At 37.9% G+C, this 13,768-nt stretch overlaps 1 long non-coding RNA gene across 2 annotated transcripts in view; it reads left to right on the forward strand.

The window, feature by feature from the left end:
* LOC134143048 (uncharacterized) overlaps nt 1-13,768 on the forward strand; it is a 60,030-nt gene that overhangs the window by 3,999 nt on the left and 42,263 nt on the right. For both annotated transcript variants that reach the window (XR_009959017.1, XR_009959018.1), the window contains exon 2: nt 11,564-11,758. This is a non-coding gene — a long non-coding RNA (uncharacterized LOC134143048). The remainder of the gene's footprint in view (nt 1-11,563; nt 11,759-13,768) is intronic.

Here is a 13,768-nt window from a genome sequence, read left to right on the forward strand (position 1 = left end):
TAGTCTCAAAGTAAACAGGTAAACTTCAGATACAAAGTGATTATATCACACATCGATATTTTCCATTTCTTTTGCAACATCAAGTATATGTGCAAAGATTAGGAAGGATAGAATCTATTTTTTTTACCTACTCAGAAACTTCTAGAAAATTTTGAGAGTAAAGTCTGCTCTGGCTTATGTATGCAATGCTATTGACTTCAATTTAGAAATTGGCTCAGAGCCCAGTATATTCCAGCAGAATTGTAAGACAGGCACTTATTTCCTCTCCAGCTGTCTCTATTCATAGTCTTCAAAAGCTGGCTGGTAGTTTAACAGCAGTCTTCATGCTTGTGAAAAAATATTGACAGACTCCTTTTGTACTGATCTTTTACTCAGAAGTGGTTTGCGATTCTTGTCATTGAAATGGAAGGAGTGTTTGGATGTAAAATCTTACTGGGATTCCAGCTACTCAAAATAAAATCAATAATAAATAGTGGCCTAAGTTATTATGTACCCATAAGAATAAGCAGATGGACTGACAGAAATAGAACCATATGCACTTTTATTTTCTAAGCTCACAGTTTTTCCTTCTTTGATGTTTTTATTCCAGCTGTAGATCTTCAGTGCTCCTTTCCTGTTTTTCAGGATTGTGTTACTCTCTAAACTCCTGTTTTAACTGTCATCTTTGCTTAGAGCAGACTTTTGTTTCACTTGGAAGGAGAATTGCCATGTAATAGCAGGTAAAGGTCTGCCCATTCCATTCTCTGAAGCAGTTATGTATCCTTGAGTCACTCCACCGTTATTACGTCAATTCATCTGGCTTGTGAGCATTTATTGTAGGTAAAGAAAGTTTGTTATCTCCGTCACTTCCACTCTTTGGGCTGAGGAGAGTAGCGAGCCTCAAACAAACAGCTTTATGATTAAAGCTCTGATACTTAGTAAATAGATTCAAACACTACACTTTGGTGAGGCAGATTTATTGAAATCCAGACATATATCATTCTCACAAAGGTCAAAGTAGTAAGACTGGTCTAAATACTGCTTTCCACTTTTACACGTGGCTGTTTTTGACAAGAGGAAAGAAATTACAGCTTTCAAGGGAAGCGTGCTGGAACATCTCATTCTGATGTTACATCTTTTTACTGCAGTACCATTCCATTTAGCTCAAGTCATGTTATTGATGACTTGCAAGTGAGATCAGTCAGACAGTATGAGTGAATGCTCCCGCCTGCTTGTACCATTAAAAGCCATTAAACCCCCATATTCACCTGAGTGAGTCCCAACCCAAGTCATGACAACTTAAGAGCTGCATAAATTTTGCCACTTCCTTTGGATCACCTTGCAGTCAGAACAGTAAAATAATGGTATGATGTACACACTGATCTATATAGTACTTCTGTATTAAAAAAAAATCTATTATATTAATATAATTTCCTATATTTTCCTTATATTTAATTTACACATATACCACACTGTTATCCATTTGTTTAACTGTAATGCAATGTACTGTAATACAATGTATGCTTTGAGTTTGAAGTGTTTATTTCAGAAATTATGATAACTTTTAGTAGAACATACAGTTATTGATACTAAAAGGAGTAATATATTCACACACACACATATATATATATGTACATATATACATATATATGTATATATATGGGCACACACACACACATATATACATATGTATATATGCATATGTATCACATGTCCTGGCAATGAAACAGAAATTTTCAACAGTGCCAAAATATTATGTTTCTTAACTTTTCTAATTGTATTTTCATGATGGATTATTTTATCCAGCAGCGGAAGTTCAGCAATTACATATTACATATACCGAAATTACATATACTGAAATAAAGATCTATGAACAAAACCTCACTTCATTGCTATAAAGAAATTATTCTGCATTAGACAAAACGGTTTTGTTAAAACTAACAGTTATGTTACAGTGTAAAACAGGAAGAAGCCTGGTCAGTGAATTACAAAGTCCTCAGAAAAATGCTCTCACTATTTCTTTTATTATGGATTCAATATTGCAAATTTCATCTACATTCAATAGGTCTCCTGTGCACTATTTCAAAAGTAGTGTTATTGAAATCAACAGGACTGCTTTTCTTAGAGGTTATGATCAGCTGAGATTGGTACTGTGCTGAGCCCTCCTGTGTTACAGCCTATCGCGTTTCAGCTAACCACCTCAATGGTAGCATCCAAGGAAAGCTTTTCAGTCATTAGATTTTATCATAAAGGACCAATGACTTGAATTTTCTGCAGTGGCATGGAATTGATTACATTATTACAACAATCAAATTATTCTCAATAACTTAGAAATAAACAAAAGTTCCTAAAGGTTCCTGTCAAAATGACCTTGGGAAAAAACACCCTTTGTATCTCAGATTTGCTAATCACTGTGACCTCAAATATGTGAGCAAGATACTATCTAAGAAACAAGATTTTCTTTTCTGCCTCAGAATACACTATCATTTATCTCCAGTTATGGACAATTTCTGAAGCTTGAGAAGATAACGAAAAATAATCCTCATCTCTATCACTAGCTAACGGATAGTGAAGAAAAAACTCCCTCTTGATCCCTTCAGGTAATCAGCTAAAGCTCTGAAGAGTGAGGTTTTACTGTAATCACTGCCTCACAGCAAAAATGAGCACCTTGAGGGAAATGCAGACAAAGTTCTTACCTCCATGGCTCCCCAAGGAAGAAAATGGACAGAAGCATTAATCAGTTCACAGAGGGCAAGGCTGAAAGAGACCACTCTGTCTCCCCTGACTATAAACCCTTATATTTTGCACATATAAGCAGAGAGTTTAATTCAGAGGGTGCTTTAAAGCATATTTAAAATATGCATTTTAAAGCCTCTAAGCGATAGTTAAAACTTCATCTCTTCTGGTGAAATTATATCCACAAAGCTTGGAAATTGAATCTCATATAGAGACTGAATTCATTCTGTTTCAGCTGCCAGTCATTGGGTATCGTTACTCATTTGTTACTACGCTAGAAAAACTCTCTGATGTAGCTGCTATATCTAAGTACTAATACACAATGATCAAGTAATTTCTCAGTCTTCTGAGTTAAGTAATTTATTTTCCTGAAAATCTTATGTTAAACACTTTGAGTTCATTAGCGCTAGGAGTTTAATATTTTTATGTTGCAGTTATTCCTATGTGCATGATAACAGATGAAACAACATATGGGGATTTTTCAGTTTCTATCAAACGGTGCCTTTCTAATTTTCTTCCATCATTTTTTAGATATCATGCTTATTACTGAAAAACAAAAAGTCCTTTTTTTTATCTTTTCCTATTTTAGCCGAGAGTCATTGTGGTTTAGTTTTCCTTGTGTGTGACAGTTTTCCTTAAAATACAGTGTCCCTGTAATAGAAAGTTTGAAAATGCTTTCTTCAGTTGAAGACTTATTTCTTTCTTTCCAAAGCTTAAAAGATGAAAGCTTAATCTTCTTCAGAAAAGGGCGTATTCCACACTGAAATATATGCAAATTGCCCGGAGGGCTTTCAGCTTTTATTGTTGTTGCATTCACTTGCTCAACTCAGAATGTTGTTTTGTATCTTACTGTTACTACACTTAGCAATAGAATACCTGAGAGAAAGTCAGCATATAATGTTTTAATGGTCTACTGATTATGATACATAGTCAGGACACGTAAATTCACTTTCTGGCACTGTTACAGACAGCTTTTGATGCTGGGCACTCACAGCTTCCCTATGCCTTTCCTTCGCCAAATACTGTTTAATAATATATACCTACCCTGTGAAGGGTTTGAGATTTACACATGAAAGTATACAGTAGTGTAAAAACAAACAATTGATAGAAAAAGTGATACTCTGTTGAAGCACATAGAATGTGAAACAGATGTAATGAGATAATCTATTTAATTTTTCACTCTGCACTATATTACAGAGATCACTTACATTTTTATTAGATACTATAGTGCATAGCAAAGCAGATTATTTGGAATTATTCTCATTTGTACTTTTACCTGGAATCTTAAGATTGTACTTCACCGTAACAACTCAAAATGCTAGAGCAACAAGCTAAGATACAGTCTCTGAGAGGCTTTTGTGCAGTTACAGTGAGATCACAAAGTATTTTGCAAAACTCTAGCTTTGGCAAACCCTTCCAACGTAGCTGTGTCTAAAGCTTCCCGTGCTGGAGAATACCTCTGTAATGGGCACTCTACATTTCTCCTTGCAGCCCTGTCAGCCAGCATAAGGAGGCTGAGCTGACAAGCAGCAAGAATCCCAATTCCAGTCCTTTCTTCCCTTTTCAGCTTTACTCACCTTGGTTACTCAATATAAACGTTGGTGATGCTTTTACTGAAAATTAAAACAGAGTAGTATCTGTCTTAGAATGATAAAGATCTCATTCAAATCATGGCCTGTCTTCTTTTTCCTGAGTAGACAAGGCTTTTAATAAGGAAGAATAACTCTGCAGTTGTAAATCTGGGCAATAGCATCTAAAAATGTAATACTTAACATTAGAGGAGTAAGCCTCATGGTTCTGAATGATGCAGAGGCCAAGATTCAACATAGTGGATCTAGATTCCTATGGTTCCTGGTGCAAATTCAAAAGTGCTTCAGCTCCATGACACAGAGTACAGAACCAGCATAAGGTCATTTGGTAGTTTCAGATAGGTTCAACATTTTTCACAGATTACTTTGGCACTGCCAGGCTTTATGCCAGGTCAGTTATCATATGTCCTTCTGCAGCTGGCAGAGACAGTATGAAAGCACAAAGCTGGCATAAGCTCCAGAGCGCATACTGTGGATCATTCAACTGCAATGTGGTTGTGTGCCCACAACTAATCCTGATCAAATTTGTGCTTGTGAGTAATGTGGCGATGCGCCAATCTGATGTAGCCACGGCGTGAGAAGCACCACTCTGGGCTTGGTCCCATTCATGGGGCAGCTGGAGAGGAGTCCCTCTCCTGACTTCCTTGGGGGTGACCTGGGCACTTAGGCTTTCTTTGCACTCACCCAAATGTTAGCACAGCTCAGGAAGTAACATGTTTGCAAGAGAAATTCTAGTCTGGCTTCCCTGACTGGGGCAGATCAGGGCATTGCGGGAATAGTACTCCTTTGGTAGCAAAATTCAGCATTTCCTTCAGTGTGGAGGAAACACTTCTTTCTCGTTCAAGACTGATGTGTGCTCCCAAGAAGTTTCTTAAGTCATAAGGATATATATCCTTCAAAGCATGTTTTACTTTATTAAAGGTATCCTTTATCCTTTAATAAAGGTTACATATGCATCTATAAAATCCACTATATTCAGCTACACAACTTCAGGTAGATAACAAAATATCAATTCTGAGCCTACATGTAAAAAAGAAATATAAGCAATGTTTACCGTTGAAATGCATTTTTAAAGTATCCGAGAGGAACGGAAAACTTCCTGAAGAAACCAACCTGAATGGTGATCATACTGGAATTGTTCACAGAACCTTATTTATTCTTTTGTTTATGTATTAGCAAAGATCAGTAAGATTTGAATCCACTTTTATATTTACTATATTCAGCATATATGAAGTTCTGAGGTTCTGGTGACATATTGCCAAATTCCAACTTTTTAGCCTGTTAGTGTCCCCTTCCCAGGTTGTTCCTTGAGTACTCTATTGTATCTCCTTAAGAGAAATCCTTTTTTAAAGTCTCAGGTTGCTTTCTGAGCAGAAACAGAGCTCCTTTCAGGCCTAATCACTGCTGTAATCTGTTTGGCTGAAATGGCTGTCATCCTTCTAAGATAATTCAAGTTTTTTCTACTTCATTGCTTCTGAGGAGCTCACAGTATCTTCCAGTATGATTTGCTTTCTATACTTCCCTTTTTGTCATTATGCTAATCTTGCTGGTCTCAGTAATGTCGTTGAATAGACAGTATGTTTATTTACATTGTAAGAAAGATTAACATTATCTATCAGGATTAGAACAACTGCATGTAATTCTAGAACTTGACCAAATTTAATTATCTGTAACTTCTAACTGCTCTAATGTTTAATACAGGAAGCCGAAGTAGTTTACTGACCAAATCTATGGGTTTTCTGCAAACAGTTAACGACACTCAGTGCTCTCAAGGGTTCAGCACAGATTGCCACTACATATAATAGAGGCTAAGCCATGAGAAGCACACTGGACTTACATTATGCAATGAGTTACATTTGTAAATTTATTGCAAATATTTTGTAATCAAAAGCTGCTCAACTCAGGTCATACTGACTTAAAATATTTACGTCTTTATTCTATCCTCTCTTGAATTTACACTTTATTAAAATCAGTGTAACAATAAACCTTTTTAACATATTCTTACGGTAATCCATGCATTTATGACCCCATTTGCTCTATAGAATCACCTGTTGCCAAAAGTATATATCCAAAAGTCACTCTAGAGTTGTAACTGCTGACTGAGGAGAGAATCAGGCCCAGATCCAGCCCCAGTGAGTGCAGAAGGTGAGATTTTGCACCACGATAAGCAGGGGCACAGACAGAACATACCACATAATACAGTGGCAATAATGGCATTTCCTTATTGGCTCCCAAGGTAGTTTAGGAGATAATAATTTTTTTCCAGTGGCATCTTGTTGCCATCAAGAAATACATTCATGGCTGAAAATGGATGAAATTGAACTAGTGCTGAAAATTATTTGTCTGAAAATACACAATTACTGGATTGCTCTAGCTTGTCTGGCTTTTCAGCATGTGCTGAAAATTCCCTACAGATTTTCCACTCTTGCTAAAACCAGCTCCACTGGTTGTAGCAGTAGCTTCAAGGGGTTGAGTAAACAAATGTATTGCTAGGTCATCTGCATTTCTACTAAGCCAATAGCAATGTTGACTTCTGATTTCCATGCAATCTGTCATCCTAAAGTAGACATGTTGGCAACTTTTCTCATACTGAATGCTACCTTTTCCATCAAGCTATTCTGTTCATCCAAGAATAACTTACCTAAGTTAGCAAGGTGTTTTATATCCCACAGGTAGAAACCCTATTTCCATAGTAACTGATTTTTTTTGTTTGTTTGTTTCCTGCGGTATCTGGAATAATAACATTTCCAAAAGGTGTATTGGGCTGTACTGTGAGACTTTAGGGTTTTTTGGGGTTATCATTTTGTAGGCAGCTAGGCTATTAAATGCTTCAGTATTTTTTGTTTTCATGACTGATTACAATTCTGCTGTGAATAACGAAAAGATGACTGATTCTATCAATCCAATCTTGTCTTGGGTAAATAAAACAAATGAAATTCTTTCAATCATTTGGTAGGCTTATCGCACTCTTAGATTAAAAAGCAAATGTAATGGTATGGGCCATTTGTCTGATTAGGAATGACCTAATATGATATGAAAATTCTTCTGTGGATTTTAAATAATGTCATATGAACAACTATGCACAGAGATGAATTAAGGTTTGAATGCAGTAAGATAGAGACAGTACAGGGAAAATGGATAAAATAAACATTTGATGGCAATTAAGATGCATATCTTTCTTTTTGTAGCAGTTACTTAGTTATACCTTTGTTAGAAAGGGATCTTTCATGCTCAGAAATAAGAACCTAAGAGAAGCATCTCATGGTACTGTTTTGGATTAATTATTAACCAGCCAAAGTAATCAAAATCTTAAAAAAAGAAAAGACTCTGTCAGTTAAAAGTTTAACACTGTGGTTCAGAGTGGCAGATCACAGCCAAATCTAACATTTCTGAAGAGAGGATGGTATGGAAAATAGATAATTTGTATAGCAAATAGTGCCTTGGCAGCCTCCTCTGAGTGGGAGGAAGGAGAAAGTGGAAGTTGAAGCTGAAACTTCTTTTTTTTCCTGTGTACAGTGCAGCCCAGAGGAGCTGCTCTGATGCACAATCCTGGCCATTAAGGAACATACCCTGTGGGAATGCTGTATGTAATTGCAAGTCATGGTACCTTTGTCTCCCAACCTACTTCTCTAAAACAAAGTTCTTAAAATATTTTACAGTTTGAGCTTGGTGGATAGAAGAAAGTTCCATATTCACTTAACTGCAAATGGTCCCTTTGTTTCCAATTAATCTTTCATTTATTTCACTAGTTTGTCTTTCATTTGAGAAATCAGCAAGCATCACTGCATGAGACTCAGAAATTTCAACATTTCTTTGCCTCAGTGAACCTTTAAAGCAGTACTGAGGTAGTGCTTTGGTCGGCAAGAGAGGTGGTATTCATAATGATGGGTACCAGAATAGACTGGGACCTGTCTTCTGAGGAAGCCCAATGGCAAAAATATGATTCTCCTCATATCCTGAGTCATTTCAGTGCCAACTGCCTTTGTGTCCTGTGCCCTTAATGTGGGATGTTTAAATTAAGAGACTCTTGTGAATGCTATAAAACTGCCAGTTTACTGAGAAATCAAGGACCAGCAGGCTGTGGTAGACAGCCAATTTATTCTACAAAATGGGACAGTTAAGATCAGGCAGAACAGAAAGGACAAAGGGAAAGAAGGCATAAATCGTGGCTAACAATTATATGACTAACCAGCTGACTCCTCTGCAATGATTAAACATTAAACTTCTACAAGCTAAGTAAACAAAAAATACCCTCCAAAATTCCCCTTTGTCTTAATAGCAGTGTTTGAACTTGAGGAAAGAGCGCAGCAGCATCCTTTGCCAAGCTCCTCTCTGCCCTGGCGGTTGCTGTCTCCAGTGGGGGTGTCTCTAGGAATATCTGGCTGCGCTGGCCTGGCCTGGCCTCTGCTTGCGGTGCTGAGCAGCCTACAGTAAAGCATAGCACATTATGCTTATAGCTCCCATATAGTCCCTGCAGAAGCCATTAAGGGGAGACTGGGGCTCAGTCACTCCTTTGTAGAGCAAGGACAGGGTCTACCTGGCCTGGATAGTTTCTAGCCCAAAGAGGCAAAGTAGTACCATTTTTTTTTCCTTTGTAAAGGAGTAATTTGGGATTATATGCCCTTGGCTACTATAACCCCATCAACTTGCTCCCTCTGGCTTCATTTTATTCATCAGGCAGCCCTTAGGCTCATGCAAGTTGCCTGAAGCCTGAAATTTGGCTTTTGTTACTTACTGCTTCCTCTGTTCATCAGCACAACTTTTAATTTTTCTGACTTATTTCAAAAAGCAGAAAGAGGTTTAAAAACATCTCAGATCGCGAAGTAAAGAACTGAATTTACAATTACAAAGCAACTTTGTCAAAATAAAGTCTGAAAAAGTTGTTCTGTCATAGGGGAACTCATATCACTTTATCAAATAAAGGAAGTACTACTATAGACTTAACAACCAGGCTTCCCACACAGCTCCAGCTCCAGCTCTGTCTCCTTTCTCTGCAGAAAACCAGGTTCCTCCTGGAATGCAGCACAACATGCAGAGACATGTTGGAGTGAACAGCGCACAAACAAATCTTCCTTTCCAGGTCCTATGATATACTTGTTCCAAGTCCACTTTGGTCTGCCGCATATGTTTATATTGCAAGCTGTAAATGGGGTCAACAGAAGTTAATGCTGATTGTGATTCAGTGCTGCTCATACTTTTTTGCTGTGGACAGTAATGAATCACTGCAAGCAGGGAGGGGGGTGAATTACCGTCAGGGAAGACTCTGAGGCAACTGGGTACAAGTCAGTGGCACTAACCCAGAGACAGGGTGTCTGTGAGGCAGCTGGAGAATGTGACTGGTGGCTCACCAGTTACTGGCAAACTGCATTGCTGTTCCAGTAACGATGTACCAGTCAGGTACACAGGAGGATCTGGGGCCATCATGAGACTGCATGAAAGAAATATGATACAATGATATGATTTCAAGTCACCGCTTTTAGGCATGGAAGGTAAACACAAATGCCCTGGCTGCACATTTGTCCACAAATACACTGACATCATTAAATCATCACAGTAAATCCAGGTTGACAGAAGGTCAGAAGTGCAAAAAGAATTTCTGTTTGCCAAATTTGAAAATATTTCACTCTTCAAGCTCACATCTAAACATGATCACTATGAATAAAACAAGGCATCAAATTATGTTATCATAAATGTTTATTTCCTCAATACCGTAAAATCAACATAGAGTCAGACCATACAGCACTTACAGTCTACAACTGACTGAAATGAATGGGGCTGTACTGTAAGGGGACTATTACTTAGCAGAACTAAAGGTATGGCTAGACAATTGCAACTGATCAAGTTATTGTGTCTAATAAGTTAATTCAGCCATGTGAAAGACTAGCTTAAAATATCTTCATTGTATTTTCTGTTTGCAATAGGCTATTGGCCTGCTTGCAGCCAGGGAATATAATTCAGTGAATGAGAAGTGGCATGGTAAACTCAAATGCTTGAATGAATGTGTATGCAAATAACAGGGGTGAATTAAGGACTTAGTTTTCTGGAGAAAAAATGTTGAGAACTAAGAAAGTTAGCTGTCAGGAAAAAGTGAATGGAAATAGGAAAATAAAAGAGCAAAGGAAGGGAATGGGGATGCATGTGGAGGAAACAGAAAACAAAGGGAAATTATGGAACAGACATAAAAAGAGGAGATAATCAAGAAAAAAACAGAAAAAAAGAAAAAAGATTGGGTAGTCTCCTTGAGACGGTAACATTAAAATAAAAAAGTCTTACCAGAACTTAAAGCAGTCGTCTTAGTTCAACTCCCCTAGGTAGCCTTGTAACACCAGCATGGCCGATGACCCAAAGATAAAGAAAACTACAAGTACTGCTGCTGTGTAATCTGACTGTTTTCTCTCATTTGATGGAGCTTATGACACAGATTTTTTTCCACTAGACTGGCTTGATCTAGATGTTCCGCTGTTTGTTTACAAATACAGAAATGTCTCTGAGATCTGTCTGCATCCTCCTAGCAGCTACATCACGGTTCTTGCAATTTCTGACACTTGCACACTGACCTTTATTGGAAGGTTAATTGAGTTTGTGTTTGTTAAAACACCCTCTAACTTAACTCACTTAACACAACAACTAAATGACAAGATTACAACTGATGAAAACTATTTTAAACTTTACATAATGTTTTACTAATTTTAACAGGTTGAGTGGTATAAACTAGTAAGGTTGGTAAAAAGCAATGACTAGATTACATAGTAGGTTATTTCTGGAAATGTCTAGATATTTAGAAATACAGATACAATTGTAATAAGATTAGAGTGCAGCTGTGCAGGGAAGAGGCAACCCTTTTTTCACCTCTTCAGATCATAGGTCATCAGGCCAAAATTGGTCGAATACCAGTTGGAGAAGTAATGTGGTTGCTCTGCTTTATAGCAGCTAACAGAAACCTGTTGAATGGCCCACAAGCTGGGGGCTGAGAAAGTGTGTTATGCTGACTAATCCCTTGAGCCCTTGAAACAGCTACCTGCTGATCCTAGCATCTATCCTGCCCCAGGTACAATCTTCAGCTCACCTTGTAATGCAGTGTGTTTAGGGTTACCTGGTGCCACTGCAGAAATCAAAATTAATTTGGGGTTGAAGGCAAAGAAATTACTAGATCAAAGCCTTAAGTGAAAATTTTTCGATGACACACGTTGTTCTCTGAGAAGCAAAATAATTATCAAGCTTATGGAGTTGTGTCTGACCCTTATCTCCACCCACTGCAGGAACTCCAGCTCCTTCACATGTCCACCAGTCCCCTGGGCCAGAGAGAGCACCGAGGCAGGTCTGGAGCTGTGCACATGCTGACGGCCAGCTAGCCCTAAGAGAGAGGACCGCAGCCAAGCTCTGTGCATCTTTCCCTCAGCCAGTCCTAACAGAAGTCTCTCCAATCTACCCCTCTGCCAATTCTTATGATACAGGTAAGACTTAGGACTTCCTAGGTTCTTGAAAATTTGATTGCTATTAGCTAATCAAATGGGTTCTGAATTCTGCTGAAACATCTTTTTAGTCTTAGTTTTGCTTTAGTATTGGTTACTGTGTTAGAATACGGGAAAAATGATGGGTATGAACTTGGCAGCATACTTCCTATAGGATTTATCTGCTAAAAGGTGTCCCCAAATCTTCCGGATTTCCTAAAATATGTCAATGTTTCAATTACACAATTTAATAATTGAAAAAAGGATTTTATTGAATTGTATCTAGAAAAAGTAAAATACTCAGCCAATTATTAACTGTTAATAGTTTTACAGAAATGATTGCAGAATACATTAGCTATCTTACATTTTCTTTCAAACTTCTGAATTAGTGCAAGCACACTACCTTTTTCTAGCAGGCAGAAAGTAAACTTTATGCTGTAGAATCATGCACATGGTCTTTGGAATAATGTTCTCCTGACCTGAACATTACAAAGAAATATGTATTTTAAATACTGAGAATGTTTAGAGCAAATATATTTATAGGAATGAAAGGCTGACAGAATGATAAACCAATGGGGCTTAATAAGAAATAAACAGCAACCTATTCATAGCTGTTTCAAAAAAGCAAGAACTTTGCAGATGTTGTTAGGTCAAGTTATATTAAAAGAGGTTTTATAACAGGCAGAATGTATGTGTTAAAGTCAAGGGAAGTCTTCACAGACACATGTTTTTCCCATAGCTAAGTAACTTTATTCCCCAGTGGTATGGTTTCCTTCTGATACATACGCCCTCTTATCTCTAACCATTGCAATAAACAGCCTTTGGTGGTGGGATTGCTGGAATGTACAGTGAGATCTTGGAGAGACATCGTTCACGAAGCAGAGAAATAAGGTTAAATTAAAGTTAAATTCATTCTTAAAACATTCCTGATATATATTCACGTGAGGTATGCCCAGTACATAGTAAAAACAGCCTTGGGGACCCTTGTGAAGGCTGGCACAGCAGTGTTTGCCACACTGCCTGGATTTTAGGCAGGGCAAAACATTGTTGTGACATATTCTTCAGTGCCCCCATCCTTGGATTTTGTAAAGGGTTGCTCAGAAGGCAGCTATACTACAGCTCCTGCTGGCAGGCAAGGATTCTGGCTTATCTGGAAAGGAAATGTTGTGAGCCCTGTGTCTGGAGTTGCAGCGGGAATGAATATCTCTTCTAGAATTGACCCCCATTTACAAGGCTTGGAGTCTAATGGTGGGAGATTTAGGCAAAAGTTTGCAATGTAACCAGTAGCTGTGTCGGTGGTAGAGCCAGGATGAGTTTTTAAAATGACAGTGAGTCAATACTGATTTTCATTTTATAACTCTGAATATAGAGCAACTCCACTGAAGTCCAGAACACCAGGACCTGCTCTCTGGCTTACAATCCTGTGCACACTCCATTAAGCCACAATGTTTCATTTGCTCTAAATAAATAATGTTCTTTATATCTGCATAAAATGTCTCACAATGTCTCTGCCTTGCATTGTTAAAGTAGATTACTGAAGAACAAGGGTAATGAATTAATACCTGATACATGAGACACTGAAAGGCAGAATTAATCATAAGCCAGGTACAACATTGCACTGCTGCAACTTTTCTGGCCTGAACTAGTCTCTCTATACAGCATTGCATTGCACAGTATAAACGCATCTGTATTTTCACTCACTGTAACACAGAACTTTTGGAATAGAGTCATACCAGAAAGAATAATTTATATCCAATGTGTGGATGTAACGGTATTAAATGAGATCCCTTATATCTGATTTATTTACTTACTTGACTAAACACCAGGAGACATCGGAGAATTCATGCTTGGCTTTAAGCTTCTCTTACATCCCCATACTGTTGGGTTATTCTGGAGGCTTGAAGGGTTTAGTGAGTAAATTAAATGACTGCTAACTGTCTGCCCAAACTGTCCCATGGGCCACAATGCTATCTTGGAGTTTCCCTGGCAATCAGCAACCCAACTCCAGCAATT

The sequence above is a fragment of the Rhea pennata genome, chromosome 7, assembly GCF_028389875.1.
Source record: "Rhea pennata isolate bPtePen1 chromosome 7, bPtePen1.pri, whole genome shotgun sequence".
NCBI lineage: Eukaryota > Metazoa > Chordata > Aves > Rheiformes > Rheidae > Rhea > Rhea pennata.